The sequence below is a fragment of the Peromyscus maniculatus genome, chromosome 1 (genome assembly GCF_049852395.1).
Source record: "Peromyscus maniculatus bairdii isolate BWxNUB_F1_BW_parent chromosome 1, HU_Pman_BW_mat_3.1, whole genome shotgun sequence".
Classification (NCBI taxonomy): Eukaryota; Metazoa; Chordata; class Mammalia; order Rodentia; family Cricetidae; genus Peromyscus; species Peromyscus maniculatus.
Genome location: NC_134852.1, coordinates 204,015,918 through 204,029,547, shown reverse-complemented (window position 1 = coordinate 204,029,547; position 13,630 = coordinate 204,015,918).

Below are 13,630 nucleotides of genomic sequence, written 5' to 3'. Positions count from 1 at the left end.
TTATTAAACCAATTCCAATGACAAATCTTTACAGTGTACTAAAGGATTATTCCATAGCATTTCTCCCTTTCTGTCTAAGTTAAAAGGAAAATTTTATCTTTAAAATATTAAGATTACATACAACAAAAAAAAAACAGTTATCAAGTAAGAAATAAAGTTACAATATTCAGTCTATTTTTATTTGACGTCAGAGAAAACATTTGATTATCCATCCTATCTCGGTGAGTCCAAAGTTTTATAACTAATTTACCCTTTTACATAACTAACATAAATTATAGCTATGACTATCTAATCTTGAAGTCTATCAAAGACTCCAGAGGATGAAATGTTACCTAATGACAGGTACATCAGACTGTCTGGACAGTCCCAAAAGTTCCTCTGCAACATTAGGGCATCCATCTTTGGCCTACATACCTAGAATATCTGACAGAATTTCTTGTGAAGCAGGGAATTTTGAAGGACTCCCTACCTTGTCTTGGAAAAATTTGGCAGTTGCTTTTCTTGTACTTTGCTGGTTCAGTTTGGACAGTAAATTTCAGCAACTGAGGCAAGGCCAGTTTCTTTGCCCACATGGCTAGCTTTTGCCATAAACAGTACAAAATCCATATGGAGTTTTTTTGATGCCTATCATTCTCTTTGAAGTACTTGGTGCTGCCAGGAGCAGATGTTTCTCACTGTTGAGAAATGTCTAATTTCTTAAAACATTCTTTATGCCATATTCTGTATGTCTTTGAAGTGTTTGGAGATTGCCAATCTATCTGAAATACATACATACATATATATATATATATATGACATTAAAAACATACTTAATATCACTATAAGTTCGCTATTATTGATGATTATTAATCTATATTTCAATTATATATTACATTTTAAGTGAGCTGAGTAAACATAATGCCCCAACAAGAGTAGAAATATACATACAGCATAACAAAATTAACTTTAAATTTGTATCAATAAGCCAAAATTCATACCAATGTAATATATATAAGATTAATAGTTGTTATTTTTGGATTCAAGTAGATTCAATAATCTACCATTTTATCTTACCATCTTTATATCCTCCCTTTTTATTTTCAGAAAAAGATCCCTGAGTCTAATCTACTTTGTTATCTTTTTCTTGAGGATTATCCATGACAACTTGTAACCAACCCCCCTAAATGATGACAAACATTTCATAATTTATTTTTGGGAATGTAAGTAAATTTCTCTAGACTACTTTCCATTGATTGGGGATGCTGGTAATCTTTGCGGAACCCTGAAAAAATTTAGGATCATAGTCAAGTCCTGACTGGAGTATTCTGGGAGGCTGGATCATCTCAGCCAGTATCCCTGAAGCTGTTCTAGATGTATAACTCAGAAGAAACTGCAACAGAAGAACTTGGGATCATCTGGGCCCTCTGTTCTTATTGGAGATTTTTTAGGTTGTCTTCCTTGAGAAAACCTGATTTTCCTTAACCCAGCATGAATTCATAGCTTCTCATTTCCTATGAAAATAAAAATAGATTCTCTTTCACAAAGTAACATATCTTTTGACTTAAATTTTGAAGTTAAGATATTTTAAAAGTATATAGGTTGGTTTAATCTACCAGCTTTCATAATGAAATGTCTCTTGGCAGTTATCATTTGTTCATTTGCAGTTAAAAAATTTAAAGACAGCACAATAATATGCAGTATCCAGATTCTGTATTTTTCATGTTTATGTGGCTTATTATATACATTTTTATTACTGTATTTTAAGGACATTTCTATCCTTTTTCCTTCCTCTCCCAAGCTTATATATATTTTTAAACACACTGCTACACCTTTAAAGTTTTTTTTCTATCTAATCTGTCTTTACTGTGTATCTGTAACCTCTTCTGTCTGCATCAGAAAAAAAAAAACTGCTATGTAACTTAGATCATGGCTTGCTGGTGTTGGCTCCTCCCCCTTGGTTCCCTAAGTGTCAGGTCTCATGGTGGAGGCACATTTATCTCCAGCTCTGGGAGCCATGTTTACTTCCCCATTTCTCGGAAGTTTCTATGGCCATGCTGCCACATAGTAGCATGCCACTGACTGCTCATAAACACCATAAAAACATTTGGCAGCATGGCTTCTTAAATGTGCCACCCATTTTTGCTACTAGCTCTGAGCCCGAAAACTGTCTGTTAAAAGAGACATGCCTCTGCTCAAAGTCAGAAAACAGAATTCACCCAATAAAAGACAGCTATGAAGAAGCCAAGTTTGACTCAACTTTTGTGTGTCTAGAACACCTTCTTAAGCTTTGTCAGGTTTTATGTGGAAATTTCAGCCCCATATTGGAATGTCATATGTAAACAGACTTTCTGTCTGGACCACCTGTTCCCAAACACCCAGCAGCTGCTTCCCAAATTATCTCATAGAGACTTATTTATTAATGCTCAGCCAATAGCTCATGCTTATTACTAATGAGCTCTTACATTTTAAGTTAACCCATCTCCCTTATTTATACTCTGTCATGTGGCAGTATATTTACTAGCAGGGCATGTTCATTTCCTGCTTCCTCTGCATCTGGCTGGTGTCCCCTGACTCCATCCTTCTCCTTCCCATCCTTCTTAGTTTGATTTCACCACCTAGACCTCCTGTCTGAGTACGGACCAATCAGCATTTTATTAAACCAATTCCAGTGACAAATCTTTACAGTGTACAAAAGGATTATTCCACAACAGTTTTATAAATGACAAGCAAATGTCAGTGGGATGGCTCAGTGTATAAAATTATTTGCTGCCAAGTCTGAAAACCCACATTCAGTAGTGATTACCAGAACCCGTTTGATGGGAAGAAGGGAACAATTCTCACAACCTATCTTTCCATCCATATTAGATAGAGATGTGCTGTGAGCCAAGAAGCAAACACACATACACACATGCAAACACATACACACACACACACACACACACACACACACACACACACACACACACACACACAATATGGGAATGAGTTCCCATTGAATAAAACTGAAACAATGGGGCCGAGAGTAAATGTTGATTACAATCCACTAATCAAATGCAATGCAATATCCATACTAACGTGAATGTAGGATTGAGCACACATATTGGGAAGATACATATTTTCCAAGCAGGAGCTTTCCATATATTTTGTATGACCACCCTCTAAAGGGAAGGCATATTTCCTTCATCTAAGAGACTGAGTATAAGGCAAATGTCTTCCAAATAGTATAAGACAGAGGACAGATGAGTAATTTTTACTGCCTCAGTTGGGTGATTACAATCAACATCTGCAGGGAGAAATCATGGGATGAAAGTGCATGTTACATTTGTATTACCACTCCCTTAAACTCATACCACTCAGAAAAAGGAAAAAAAAGCAAATACCACTTACAGATGTTTTAGAAAAATGTTTGGACAATATTATATAATAGTATCTTCAAAGTGTTCCAAAAAATTAAAGAGAAACAAATTAAACAGTAGCCTAAAAAACCATATCAACTACTTGTGATGTGGAGACCTTGTTGAGAGCTCAAGGCAAGGAAAAAAGCATTGGGAAAACTAAGTGGAAATATACTGTGGAAATTAGTTAATCATGATGTATCGACCTCAGTTCATTAATGGCAACAAACACACCACACTAAGAGAGGATATTAATAATGTAGTATCCTGGATATGTGCTATGTGACAGGTCACTATATCTCACACATTTTTCTCAAATTCTAAAACAGTCCTTACTAACAGATTTTTTTTCTAAATAGGCAAATATAAAAACAAAACAGTGGTAGAGTCAATGTGAACAATATTTTAGCTTTTGTGAAAAACAGAAGAAAATACTAAATTTGTATTAATATATGGTTATATTTACATAAGTTCCAGAAGGAGGCATGAAAGGTATACAAAAGCAATTAACTTAATGGAGATTGATAGAAACTTTTTAGATGGAGAGCTAGGAGAAAAATCAGTGTTTACTTAATCTTTAATATTTTCTGAACTGCTAAAGGATATCAGAGTCAGCATAGTAAATATTGTATGTAAATGCCTATACTTATTTATCAGACCAAGGTCACCTGAAATGGCCTTGATGAATTAAATTAGGTCAGTTGGAGGATCCACAGCAAAACTGAAACTGCAGCAATTTTATTGAGAGCAATCAGACTTTTTGTAGCTTTGTCAGAAAGAGAACATAATGGCAATTGCCAGGATCAATATAGTTGTAGTTTCCAGGATACAATGAAGTTTGCAAGCTATACAGGGTACACAAAATTAATGTCTAAGACCAATTGTCCTGTTCAGCTTCCATATTTCCTTGACTTCTGAGGGAACATACACAGAAGCACAAAACAGTTTTAAAGCTTCACTACCTAAGGAAGTGCGTTGATCTATTGGGAACTGGAAGGCATATTTTACTTCAGGAACCACGGACTCTAACCTGTAAAACCTATGATGCAAGCTTCTCAAAGCAGCTAAGCCAGGCTAGCTACATGGTTCCACATACTTGTACAAACCCTTTGTTGAACAAAGGACAACTATCAAGGCATTGAAATATGTCCATGATCTTAAACACAGCTTGTCATGAAAGAAGGAAATAGGTTGAGGACAAGAAGTCCAGGATATATCTAGATATGAATCTTCCTTTCAAATTCTCAGAAAAAATCTCATTCTTTTTTGCTTTGTGTTCATAGCCACAGCAGACAATCATACCTTGGCATACTCAGGCATACAATAAGAATTTAGCTGGGCAGGCAATGGTGGCTCACGCTTTTAATCCCAGCACTCAGGAGGCAGAGCCAGGCAGATATCTGTGAGTTCGAGGTCAACCTGGTCTACAGAGCTAAATCCAGGACATGCACCAAAACTACACAGAAAAACACTGTCTCAAAAAAAAAAAAGAAAGAAAGAAAGAAAAAAAAGAATTTAGCATGGTTACTAGGATATGCTCATACTAATGTCTTCACCATGGTATCTTTGATGCTAAGGAAGATATCAATATTAGGAAAAATGAGTTGATATTTAAGTAATTTCTTCATAATCATCCAAGAATATAAGTGTCATCCTGTATCTTAGCAGAACTAATTATAGTGCAAAGATGGAATAAGTCATTACAGCATGAAAATATACAAAGAAAACTCAAAGAATGCTGAGCTGGAGAGTCTCCACTCTCCTCTTCAGCCCTGATCTCTAAATAATGAGTCCTTAAAACTCAACAGAAGAAGTCAAAACATAGTTACAAATCCAATAACAACACCTTCCACACAGGAGATGTACTGATATTGGAAATTCCTGATGCACATCCATGTAGACTATTGAAATCTGAAGTCCATGCATTGTCTACAAATTCTTAGGACTACATTTATCTAGAGAGTGATAGAGTGAACACCTGGAACTGGGGTAGACCAGAACCTGAGAATGAGGGTAACTCCTGTGCCACAGTCCCATACAGAGCTACCATATCTGTGTTGCAAATGCAGAACGGACTGATATCCACTTCTCTTCCACATGGGCATAATAGCATGTTAGGGCTGCCCTACTCCTTTGGGTTTAACCTTGCAAAAAAAAAAGAATAGAGTGAAGTTTCAGACTTCCTCTAATCATGAGATCTTGTCACCTAAGTTCCTTTCATTCTACCAGCTGATGCATATTAACATATCTGATTTAGGAAATGTATTCTTTCTTAGAGCATGTCTATAACAGCTAATTTAATTTAATAATAACATAATATGATATAGCCTGTAGTATTATCTTTATTTCAAATATATGGAAACTGAGGCTAGTGTAATGAAAATATCTTGATCAATAACAGAAAAATATGTTATCTACAACTGTGTCCTGTTCTTTCTTGTTTTTCTTATCTGATTTGGGAAAAATTCCCAGATACAAATAATGCCCTAATAACAGAGAGGAGAGAGGAGAGAGGAGAGAGGAGAGAGGAGAGAGGAGAGAGGCGCTGTGGAGATATCTTCCACAAGTCCTGAGTTCCATCTCCAGAACAACAAATATTTTTTAAAAACATTGAATACCATTATGTTTGCTTATAATCTAAGATCTCAAAAAGCAAGAATAGTTGGCTCACTGAGGCTTACTGACCAACTGATCTGCTTTACTCTGAGTTCTAAGCCAGTGAAATATGCTATCTTTTTTATCTTTTGTCAAACTATATTTTATTAAAGATTTTTTACTCATTTTACATACTACCACAGATCCCCCCTCCTCCCTCCTCCCATCCCTCCAGCCTCTCCCCCCTCCAGCCCACCCCTCCATCAAGGTGTGGCCTCCCATGAAGAGTAAGCAGAGCCTGGTACACTCAGTAGATGCATGTCCGATATCTTTAAACATAGGATGAACAATCTGAGAAATGACTGCCAATATTGTCTTCAGAGTCTCTTTTTAATCTTCAAATCAACCATCTAAGAAAAGAAATAAAACTCATTTAAAACGCAACGATAGGTAGACTTGGATAAGGCAAAATGAGGGCCTGTTCTCATGACCTGAGCCCAGTGTTCTATGTCTCAGACCCTCTCTTCAAGTACCATATTTAGGGTAGTTTTCTCCAAAATCTGACTGGGGTGGAGGTAGGAAGGGAAGAATTGCTGGAATATTTTACTGTTAGCACCAGTATCATCATTTATCATATCCCAAGCAATGATAGACACATTTGTTGAAATAAAACTCTGTCTGATATTTTCCCCAGTTGTGAATGCTAGCTCAGTTACCTTTCACTTTAGTTCACGTGGTTCATCACTTAAAATTTCAAAATGGAAATGTTTACTTTGTTTTTTTTTTTAGTTTTTGAAATGAAACTATAATTGTATCATTTCCCTTTTATCCTTTCTCCCTAACTATACAAATAAAGCTGTTCAATTTATATAATGTTACTTGTATGTATATGATTTCAAGGCTGATTACTTTGTATTAGATAACCAATTATGCTATACGCTGGGGGTGATAAATTCTCCCACTCTCAGCATTCCTTTCTTGCCCTCTCTCCTTTGTTTGTGGCTGGGGTCCTGTGAAAATATTCCCTTCCATGTTAATATCTGTTGGAATTATCCTTGTTCAGTTCTTCAGGGCTATAACTAGGAAGTCTCAACAACATGGCTACCTATACATGTTCACATTTAAAAGATGAAAAAAAATTACAAATAAAGGGATTTAGGTTGTTTTCAAAGACAAAAGGTTCATTACATTCTGGGTAGGCATGTTAGAAATGTAACCTTAACTATTTTTTTCCTACTTTGGATATGGTAACTTAAGCTTACCATGTGTTCCTTTCTTCTACAAACAGGAGTAATTTAAGTTTGCTTTTCTAGAAACATAAAGAGCACACTAAAATATCCCTGTTTTGAAAGAAAATATCTGGTTACAATAGCAAGTTGGATTTTCCAAGAGACAAACAGATGATGGATTTGTATTTGGGGAATTGGCTTGATAGTAGTCTTTTAATCGTCTCCTATGGGAAAGAAATGAAAAACAAGACTAAGAAAAATGATTATTTATATAGACCTAAATAAGACCTTATTAGACACCCCAGAGTGCCTGAGATTCAGTGGTCCTTCATTGTTGTAGATTGGCTGACCTGGTATCAGTTAGACCCTCAATATAGGTCATGTATAGCCAATGATTTAAAATGTGGCAGCTTTTTCCTGCTGAGAGACTTCTGGTGATTCTATCCATTCATTTATTGGTTACAGTAGACCAAGAAGATCCTCATGAAAAGGGAATATGGTGAGGTAATGTTGCTATACTCTTACTGAATCATAGTTACCTGAGCCTTAACATCTCTGTTGACTAAACTGTCATTTCATCACAGTGGTTCCAGGAGCTGCCTCTAAGAGTAAATATCAATGCTGAGACAGGATGACAACAGAACTTAGGTAAAGTGAGGAGTGCTCCTAGGGGCCTGATGATGTATGTGGTCATAGTGGTTAAACATTTATTTACATTGCATGAGAGTCCTTTGTTGTAACTCCCCCCAGTACTTGTAATTATGTCTCTTAATTGTACAAAATGAGAAAAGCTCTGTGATGTCCTCCCAGCAGAGACATGGCCTACAAACACATGATCTACAGTCCATTTCTTTCTATGGGAAGAAGAAAGTATGGGTTTGGTTGTTTTAAACCCACACATACACACACACACACACACATACCCCTTAAAATACCGATAACACACATAAAATTGGTTTATTGCTAAACTGATATTCTGTGGACTGAGTTCTAGAAGGGAGTCTCACTCTCTTTTAATCAACTTCTTCCTGTCAGAGGACATCTCAGTTCACCTCAGACTCTCAGATGAAAGGGGAGAGTCTATACTCTCAGACATATCACTGATAAGGATATAGTCAGACTTTTTTCCTTTTATTCTCTTTTATTCTTCCCTTCTCACCCTGAATTTAATCATTTTAAACAATAATAAATGTATTTGTATCACTAGATCCAAAAGTAGGTCACCCTATTATAATTTTTTATTTATTTATTTTTTTCCGGGGATGGTATATAAGATGGCCGACTTGCTGCCATCAGAGATTGGAAAAAAGGGGACCCGAGATTGTGGACCGTCAACCCTCTGTGCGTTCCTCTCCAGATCTTTTGCTTAGCATGCCTCTAGGGGGCCAAGGCAGAAATGCCTACATGTCTAAAGGTCATGCTTTATGGCATGCACATGTCATATTCTCCTCCATATAATTACTTCTTGTAATACTAGTCCTTTTTTTTCTCTCTGATCTTCAAGTTCTGTGTTCCTAGAAAAATGGTGATTTCTGTGATACAGGAAAGGTGTAGCAGGAATCTTAAAAGTTCTTATTAATAAAATCAAACCTGAGGCGAGTTATTGGGGTCCATGCTGGTAGATCAGAGACACAGATCTCACCTCGCCGGATCCTCAGCTGGTCTTGTCTCCTCAGACTGGAGGCCTCTGAGTCCTCATCCGGAAGGGGTCTCAGCTGAATTACTGCTCAAAAGCCTGAAGCTTAACCAGGCCAAATGCTTAACCAGCCAAATGCTTAACCAGCCACATGCTTAACCAGCCACATGCTTAACCAGCCAAATGCTTCTAGTTTCTGGTCCTCACGCCTTATATATCTTTCTGCTTTCTACCACCACTCTCTGGGATTAAAGGCTGGCTTTCTGGGATTAAAGGCATGTGTCACCATGCTTGGCTTTTTCCAATGTGGCCTTGAACTCACAGAGACCCAGAGGGATTTCTATCTCTGGAATGCTAGGATTAAATGTGTGTGCTATCACTGCCTAACTAGTGGCTTTTCTGTTCTCTGACCCCAGATAAGTTTATTAAGGTACACGATATTTTGGGGAACACAATACCACCACAGGAAAGGAGTGAAGTAAATTTCATAGGAAATAATACAGAGATGATCACCCAGGCTGGGGTTAAGGCAGTTATGCAGTTCATGGGAAAGAACCTGAATCCTGGGGAAGTTTTTCAGGCTTGAATAAACTGTACCATATGTGTGGTCAACTATATCACATGGTATGATGCGTATCAACACACTAGACTCAAATTGACCATGATGAATAATTCAGTTTCTGAGGCTATTCCAAGGGCATTGTATAAAACTTGAGACCCTAAGGGGTATTGGCTGAAGATTGTGGATGGAATAACATATAGATGGGATGACAGACTAGAAGTGTGGGAACCTAGAATAGGAGCAAAATAGTGGCCTCCACCAAGAAAGGGAGATGGCAACTTTAATCCAGATATTTTTATTCCTTCTGAAGGAGTGTGGAGACAATGTGGCAATTGATGGAGTGATTGCTACAAGTTTTATTGGGTTCCTAGATTAAAAAGAGCTGTCAGAAAAGGTTTGCTTCCTTTCATGGAAGCTCTGAAAATTGGATCAGGTCTTCCTTGGAATTGTTGGGATATAGAAGGAAAGAAGTTGCTGACTTGCAGGGACAGATTTCTTGTCTGAGGTCATTGTGACCCACCATTCACAGGGCATGGTGTTTGCAGTGGGCTGAGGAGGAACTTAGGCAGCTACAGTGGTCTTGAGGTCAGAGCAGGCTGTGTGGGAAGGAAATGACTGGTACATTGACCACTGTTCTTATTTTTACCTATTTTTTTTTGTGAAATTGCATGTTGCTAGCCTCTAGGTCAAGTGCTCAGAAGATTGTATAATCATTAATAATAAAAATAGATTATGCTTGCTTTGGTGTTAAGTCTGGGATAGTTCCTGTGTTTAGTTGAAGATGAAGAATATATTGATGATTTTCTAAGAATAACCTTTGGAATCATGAGAACATTTTGTGTTGGATGCTTCTCCCCTTTTTTCTGTTCTCCCTTACTTATGATAATAAAAGACTTTGGTTACCAAGACAAAAGCAGAAGCTAGAGAAGCTGTAGCAGAAGCTACTTAGCAACTGCAGAAGCCCGAAGTGGCCTGTCAGTTTGCACAAGCACTGTCTCTGAGTTGTTACTGCGCCTTCCAGGTATCCCATCCTTTGGACCTCCGAAACTACAGAAGCTGGTCGCCGGCGGTTTTCCTATGGGATTTTTGAAGCAAGGTAACCTCATGTATCTAAAGCTTGCCTACAACCCACTAAATAGTTCAAGCTGGCCTCAAACTCATGATCAGTCAACTGCCTTGGACTCCTGAATACTAGAATAAATGGCTAGCCCCACAGGGCACAACTTTTGTAGTACTTACATGTAAAGATTAAGATACCCAGTCTCAAAAATTGTATGTAATTTACCCAAAGATTGTTCAGCTTGTAGTGGAACAGGCATTCAAATCAATTCTTCTGATCCCACGTGCATAGGAACCATGGTCTCCCATTTGTAGAGAAGAGGGCATTTTAAAATAGGCAGTCTTGCAGAGTCTAACTTATCCCACTCTCATGGGGAAAAGCTGACTCAGCCTGCCAGGCTTGACAGCAGCTTGAATACTTAAGGGAGACTTCTAAAAGACTCCAGTTCACTCTAGGTCATGAGGATGTACAAATAGTCCAACATCATTGATGTGGTGGATAATCAGTTCTTTTCAGAGTGGATGACAGTGTTTAAAGCAGGGTTCAGGACAAAGTGTGCCATTTGGCAGAGAATCATTACAGCTTTAGAGAAAAATGACCCATCATTTATCTTTAACTCTAGTTCCCCCACCCACCTCTGATCCCTAATTTAGAACCAGGGTTTTCCTTTTAATTTTATAAAGGGGATTAATGACTTCATAGCAGCATAGAACATAACGTACTTAAGAACTTCAGCCATATGACACATTATTGTAGCAATGAATGAAGTATTTAGCATTTATATGGTGCTTTATTTGCAGTGTGCCTATTCTGATGGCACATTCACACACACATTATAATCTTAATGATCACTTTGTGCTTTTCTATTTGTCATGCTTGTATTTGCAGCATTTAAAATTTGTAATATTAAGTAAAATTAATGCTCATGAAAGCTTGCAGCTGCTTAGTGTTTTGTACTTTATTTTTTATTTTTTTTTCACATACAGTTTCAGCTTTCTTTCCTGGGGACCTAAATCCAAGTCTCTCGCCACCAAAGTCTTGGGAAGCAGTATAGGATCAGAGATTCTGGGTAGTCACCCATGGATGGTGGATACACAAATGATGGTCTGGTATTGATTGGTTGAGAGTTGGGGCCTGCATTGAAGTCAACTCCTTTTTTAAAAGGTCCATTTCTGCTTACAAATCTCAGACTTTAAATCCCTTTGAATCAGATTTTGTTCAGTGTTTCAGATCTGGTGATTGTTTGAAAAACTTTGGAGCAGTCTGGTCCTTTCTTTCATATTTTTCTTTGATGTATGATCACTTATAAATTTTCTAGTTTCTTTGTTTTAAGTAAAGAAGATGATGATGATAATGGTGATGGTAGAAATAACGATGTTGGTGATGTTGCTGATGATGGTAGTGATTTAGATTATGATAATGATTATGGCAATGATCGTGGCAGTGGTGATTGCAGTGGTGGTGGTAATAATGACAATGAGAACTGTGATAGTGATTGACTTAGGGTTTCCATTGCTGCGAAGAGACACCATGACCACAGTAACTCCTTTAAAGGAAAACATTCAATTGGGACTGGATTATAGTTCAGAGATTTAGTCCATTATTACCATGGTGAGACATGGTGGCATGCAGGCAGACATGGTGCAGGAGAGAGAGTTGACAGTTCTACATCTGGATTGGCAGGCAACAGGAAGAAAACGTGAGACTGGGCATGGTTTGAGCATTGGAAACCTCAAAGCCTACTCCTTGTGACACACTTCCTCTAATAAGGCCACACTTAGTGATTTTGTTGATGATGATTGTGATTAGACAATGGCTTTTGTGGTGGTAGATATTAAATTTATTATTTCATTATTATGTATATAATAAGAAAGCAAATATACATAATATATTGCCATACATAGACATATATGTATGTATATTTATAGACACTATAATATATGTAAAATCTTATTACTCCTCATAAAACCATAGAAATTCACTATTAATTTTGTTCTTATTTTAGGGAAAATCAGCTAAACTTTGGAAGGTTTAAGTTACTAATCCATGGTTCTGTCTGTCAGATGTCCTTTTCAGAACCAGATAAGTGTACAAGAAAGCAACTGTGAACCTCAAATTTTACTTGAAATCACTTGAATCTAGCAATCAAAGAGTGGGAGGATTTCATGCTGGTCATTGAAAACAGCAAGTGATAGTTTAGTATCATCTATGGTCTGCTTCTAGCACTCAACTTGTTCTGATGCTGAGTTAAAAGCCAAGGAATTACTTGAAAATAGTTTCTTATCTGTCTTCCAATTTTTTCTCTTCCTCAGATTTTTCCTTGTAAGAATGATTGCCGTTCTCTCAATAACATGTCTTTTCCTGTATCATTTAGAATTCTTAGTTTCCTTTCTTCCTGCTTTTCTTCCTTCCTTCCTTTCTTCCTTCCTTCCTTCCTTCCTTTCTTCCTCCTTCCTTCCTTCCTTCCTTCCTTCCTTCCTTCCTTCCTTTCTTTCTTTCTTTCTTTCTTTCTTTCTTTCTTTCTTTCTTGTTGCTTTCTTTTTTCTTTATTTTTCTTTTATTTTCCTTCTTTTTTTCTTCTTGTTATTATTCTTCTTTTAAATTTGGGACTTATACTCTATATCCTAATAGAACTGAATTGATCTTTCAAGGACTACACTTTAATGGCACATTTCTTATACTGAGATAATGTACTCTAAGTGGTATCTTATTATTATATAAGGAGTGCGAGTTTTATTCACAGTTAAGACCATGAAGCTTCTTAGTTATTTGATCCTGTGGCTGTTGCAACTTCACTAAATTACTCTCTAGGACAACGAACTATGAGTTCATTAGATTCGTATTTCATATTGGTAATTTAATGAGGTATCTTTTTCAGGGAAAATGACATTAAGAAGACCATACATGTTGTTATTGTGATATCAAAGATGATGTTTCAGTTAAAAGTATGCTTATTTAATGATATAATTGTAAGCAAAAAATGTGACTTGCTTTTAATTGGCATAGGATAAACCATATAAGATATTAAACTTTTACCACACACAGGTCTGTTCACTTTCTATTTAAAACTAGTATTTATCACCCAACTAATAAAATCCATCTGAGTGGAAGGCATACATAAATTAGATTGTCCTTAGCCAGTGATGCTATCTACTGTGCTTAAAACCATACTCA